Below are 6,165 nucleotides of genomic sequence, written 5' to 3'. Positions count from 1 at the left end.
GTTTTCATTTTTTTTAATCGAAACAAAAATAGCATTTAAAAAACATTATTAAAAAAATGGTATTCAATAAATTATATTTAAATTTTTGTAAAAAAAATTAAACACGTCCGGCTTTATGTACAGGATGATCCCACGAATCTGGAACCACAACAGGGGGGGGGGGAGGGGAACAAAACAACTTAATATTTGTGTTGTTGTTTCCGCAGGCCCAAGATGTCTCTTGAGCAAGGAAGAACGAGTCTCGAGATAATTCTACTCGTAGGAAGTCGGAGGGAGGTCGCTGTTGAATTTAACAACAGGCTTGCGAGCCAATAACGCAGAGCTGTGTTCGTTTATTTCCTGTGATTCCACAATTATGGGACACCCTGTGCAGTTAAGGTTTTTTTTTTGGGTGAGATCGCGTAAATATATAAATGTGTCGTTAAACCCGCCACCACCCGACACGGCCTACTTAGTGAGGTTTGTTCACGTAAACAGAACGTGGCCAATTTTTTACTAGAGCAAAGCCACAACATTTACAACCTTGAGTACGACGTTTCGCTAGTAATTACGACCAGCATCATCAGGCGACAGCCAGATTTGTGGAGACATACTCGTGTTTCGTTCCTTAAATAGAGGGGTAGATGTGGTGACATCACTTTTGAGCCCTTCTAGAGCGAAGTTGGGTGGGGGGGGGGATTAATGAATGCATATAAATGAGACTTTCGCAACCATTATCATATTCTATTCATAGATGTAAAGGTAAAAAATGTAATTTACTGTGTTTCTAAAGGGAGCCGGGTAAATTGTCCACAAAAAAGTCGTCGAATCATCCACTTAATCGACTAATTCTCCCAGTTATATATTTAAATGTGTGCCATCTTCGTGGAAAGGGTGTGGTAATGATTCATCATAATATATTTAATCTCAATAGATTAAATCTATTATGACTTGTGTAGAAATGTATGTTTTTTATTGGCATGTGACTTGTACAACGGTCGTATTTGGTCAAAGTGACTCCTCCAGCCACTAGAGGCCGCTACTGCACTGATCGGATCGCTAAAATCCTGACTTGTGACAATTTTGGCGAATGGTTTACACGACCCGGCGTGAAGCGGGACTTGGATTCACAGATGAACATCAGCGATCTCGCCTGGATAGTACTAGGATGGATGACCACCTTGCAGAACGCCCGGTGCAATGCACGTGGTGGACAACAGAGGAGTGTGCAGAGAAACCAATTATATTGCAAACCCCCAAACCTCCATCGGCCATGGTAAACTGTACTCCCATGGTGAACTGGACTCCCATGGTGAACTGGACTCCCATGGTGAACTGGACTTCCATGGTGAACTGGACTTCGATGTTAAACTGGACTTCCATGGTGAACTGGACTTCCATGTTAAACTGGATTCCCATGGTCAACTGGACTTCCATGGTAAACTGGACTCCCATGGTGAACTGGACTTCCATGTTAAAGTGGACTTCCATGGAAAACTGAACTTCCATGTTAAACTGAACTCCCATGGTGAACTGAACTTCCATGTTAAACTGGACTCCCATGGTCAACTGGACCTCCATGTTAAACTGGATTTCCATGGAAAACTGGACTTCCATGTTAAACTGGACTTCCATCGTGAACTGAAACTTCCATGTTAAATTGGACTTTCATGGTGAACTGGACTTCCATGTTAAACTGGACTCCCATGGTGAACTGGACTTCCATGTTAAACTGGGCTTCCATGGTGAACTGGACTTCCATGTTAAACTGGACTTCCATGGTGAACTGGACTTCCATGTTAAACTGGACTTCCATGGAAAACTGGACTTCGATGGTCAGGGGTCAGAAACATGGACACTGAAAAACATTTGGAATTAAACACAATAGCGTCTAAATGAGATGCTGTACAAAAAAATGGGGCATGTGCATAATGTGCTTAAAAAGAGATGTCTTTATATTCTTAGCTCTTTCGGTAAAGTCACGTTGAAGGGAAACAAAATAATAAAATATATATAAAGCAATACAAATTCTCACGACGTTTCGACCATAACGCAAACGGTCATCATCAGGTGTCACGAAAGCTTTAAATCAAAACGATGTCTTTATATTTATAAAGTGAGATGCAATTGAAGTCACACTATAAATAAAATACAGTCATATACAGAAGAGACAATACAAATGTGGCAATACATGTATTTCTTGGCTGGCTACCAACGTGCACAACAAGTTGGTCTTACGTGTTGGGCTGAGCTGTGTATTCTCTCACACGTCTATGCTCCCCGTCGTCATGACCTCTCACTGCCCAGCTTGACGACATGGCATGCGCAGGTAGGCATTCATTCAGCAGTGGGATGCATTCAAAGTCTAAATGTGAGCCAAGCATTGGTCCTCCCCTAGGTCTACTCAGCCTATATTGAGAACCTAACACAGTGAGTCCATTAATTCATTTATGTTATTTATAATCATGTAAAATTCACGATACAAGTACAGTACATGCTTTGTTAAATGTTAATTCAGTTGGCATGCAATTATTGCTTATGACATTCACATGTTCAAGATTCATACGTAAAATTGCCTCTCGGAATTGATGACATTTTACATGCTCACCGAACGTTACGCTCATAGGAAACCCAAAACAGGAGGAGGTATGAAACAGATAATATGTACAGTTGAGACAGTACTAACAATATCAAAAAAATGCTCACAACATAGCAACGATTATTACGCCACGTTTATGGGCCTTCTGGATGTAAAAAAACAGCATTTGTTTCACCAGGCAAACTCTGGGCTGGTTTCAGATTTCTCTCTCTCATTAGCAGAGTCGTCTGTTAAACAAATGCTGCTTCATGTTATAGGCAAGAGCCCTTCACTACACCACGGAGCGCCTTCGTGCAGTGCAGTCACATTGCACCAAATTTCGTGTGTTCCTGGTGGATTGTGAGTAATAGAATGATGTAGACAAATAATAATGCACATACGTTGACACAAATATAAACACAATTGAATGAAGATGTGCCCAATATAGATGACTCTGGTATCTTAAATAGCAAGGGAATAACATGAAAGGTTTAAAGAATGCGTTTACATTTTGGGAAAGGAAAACACCGGTTCTGGGGGCTATTGTGTAAGGGGACTGGGGAGAAATGACTTTGTCTCCATTGTGTTTGAAAATACGGAGTCTCTCAGGTTATGGGGCGGAGGGATAAGACAAGCGACTTTTCTCAGAGAACAATAGTTTTGTCCATAAGCCTAGACGGTATTGGTCTGGAAAGGCACTTGGCTGATGGATAAAAAATAAACCGCTATTTTATTTATACGTCGACAGATTGGCGTTCTGCTTATACAGTATTTTATTTTTATTTTGCACCATTATGCTCCACGGCTAAGCATGATGAAATTATGTACGGTAATACTTGAATTAAGCGATTGAGACACAGGCTTTGTGGAGGGAGGAGTGTTTGATGGGGGGGGGGGGGGAAATGATCGGTTAATGAGTTTAATCATTGAAGCAATGCTTACATAGGTCCAATTATTAAGCACAATTTGGCAGTGTTGACTGTTTGACTTCGTGCAGATAAGCTTAGATTGTTTGTGCAAAGGCGTGTTGATTTGGAGGGTTGATGGACAGGAGGGGCCGAGTGGTGATTTGAAGCACATAAAGGATGCGTTTGACGTTTGATGTCTGAAAAGAAAACTCTGGGCAGACATTTTGAGGGCAATCATTTTGAGGAAAGACTTGCCACGGAGTTTGGCAGGTCCTGTGCCAGAGAGAGAGAGACAGGCTTTGTTTGTGATTATGAGGAGAGGTTGTCGGCAGCTGATACAATTCTTGGCGAGAGCTTGTCGATATCACATATATGTGCAATTAACATAACCATTGAATAAATGAGATTTACAGCTTCTCCATTATTAGTACACATCATTTATGTAAGTGGTTTTGCTTGGGATTGCAACACTACGATAATAGACAAGGGCCAGTTTAACAGGCCGCACTCTGCTGATGAGACTCATCAAGTCCCCTGTGTGTTCTCGTGTCTAGGTCCACATGTTGGGGATGATGTCACTCCCAATGGAAAATAGAGAGATGGAGAATAAAGGGGATCCTGACCAAGCAGCTTGAACTAGGCCAGTGGGTTTCCAGCAAAGGCTGATCAACTAAGTGGCCAGACTAAATGAAACTTTTATTTACCAGGTAAAGACCACTGAGCTCTTAGCTCTTTTTCAGAGGCAACCTGGCAACACACGACAGCTCATCGAAATGGCTTATCATATGTGGGAATTTATAGTCGACAAATAATCTAATAATCTAAGGTATTTTAAGCACCAGTATCTCTTGCGCACCACGGTGAAAGGAGAGGCACGTGCAAGTAAGATTGATTATAATGAACAAAAACCCCCATTTATTTACAATAAAACAAAGTTGCAAGGGTATTCACATTCCTGAATACATGAAGCAAAACAGTACAACATTGGAAGAAGTTTAATTGTGATTGGAACATTTGACGACACAATTATTATGTCGCATGCTTTACATGCAACGTCACAGGTACACACAAAATGTGGTGTCTGTTGGTCAAGACAAACTGAGCAGTCTCCATACCTGTCAAATTGTAACCATAACAACATGTATCAATCTTAAAAAAAACAGATCCTCATATATTTAAAGGAAGAAAAAAATACCTCTGGGCACCAGAAGGTATGAGAATAGATATCATGTCACCAGTTCCACCAAACGTCTGCATATTGAATGTACACCTCAATCCAGAGGGCACCCTTACGTGATCTCCAAACACAGAGAGAAGAACTGGCCTTACGAATTTTACAAACTCACGCCACGTGACATACTGCATTTTCCAGATTACGGTAATTGCAATTGATTACACATCTCCAAATACGCCAGCCTGAAAATGGGGAAGCCGTTCAACCGCATACACGACAGTGTATAAGGGTGATTTTCAAATGAGACAGAGGCAATTACCATTGCAGTCCTCAAATGATGTCTTTAATAGCCCCATTACGCAACTGACATGCCGTGGACTATGGAAAAACAGTAAAAAAACTGTCTGTCAACAGTTCCATTACATAAGGTGTACCAACTACAGCAGTGCTTATTAACCGTTACTGCAGCCTGCACCCGTTTGGTTCTCAGAAAGGGACATATCGCACCCCTAGGGGGTGCGTGCACCACAGGTTAAGAACCACAGAACTACAGGATTCTTGAGGGTCAGTTTACTTCATATTAATCATCCCACAATTGTTGGCTGTGTAATCACAGGCATCACTGTTGCCGTCAACATTAACATTATTATTATTTCAGTATCATCTCTAGCGTCCTCAGCATCATTGCGATCATCATCACCATCAGTAGCATTATTTTGAAATTCTGCATTGGAATCTGATCATTGTAATCATGAGCAGTTATAATATGGTACAATCATAATGTTCATCAGATGCTCTCAAGTCTCTATTAGTTCCAGAGAACGTTTCTAAAATGGTTACCATTCCGCAATGACCCCACTGAACCGCGTAATGAAATGTGTAATCGGGCATTAATTAAGCTTCAATTAGGGGTTTTCAAATATAGATTGGGATAAATAAACTGACAGTTTCGCCACATTTTTAATACTTCAGTTTGGGGCGATTCCTAGTCGCGTGAATGCTGTGGAAATTACTCAGTTCGCTTGGATAGCTGCGGTCCATGGCATTGATCCGCGGTGATCTCTGCGCACGGCACTCTCCCAAGTCTCGTTGACAGTAGCAGGCGCAGAGTCATTGGTGATTTGATGAATCCAGAAAAGGTGAGGTTTTGAGCAGATCAGTGAGGGACGTCTGCTTCAGATGATGTCTATGGCGACTTTAGGATATTTAAATGTTGACCACTAGTGCTTTACGAACAGGGGTGGATTAGTCCAAGTGTGTGACTACAGTTTACCACCTGTTTTTTTAGATTACCAGTAGTCGTTTTTGGGAAATCCGTAAGTGTTCCCGGGATATTAAATGTCCCAGTTTTTTTTGTCAGTTGCGTAATAGTACACCACTGGGTTTACAAGTCATCTTCCCCATCTTCTGGTATTGAGAGATTCTTCGGTAAATTAAATGTCCCGGTTTTATGTGTACCCCGTAGGTGGCAACCGCAGGTGCAATGCGTCTAAAGAGCGCGCGAGTCGACGATATCTGATTGAGCG

Source organism: Petromyzon marinus, chromosome 7 (assembly GCF_048934315.1).
Source record: "Petromyzon marinus isolate PM22_M1 ecotype Great Lakes invasive population chromosome 7, UKy_Petmar_22M1.pri1.0, whole genome shotgun sequence".
Lineage (NCBI taxonomy): Eukaryota > Metazoa > Chordata > Hyperoartia > Petromyzontiformes > Petromyzontidae > Petromyzon > Petromyzon marinus.
This window is presented reverse-complemented; position numbering follows the sequence as displayed.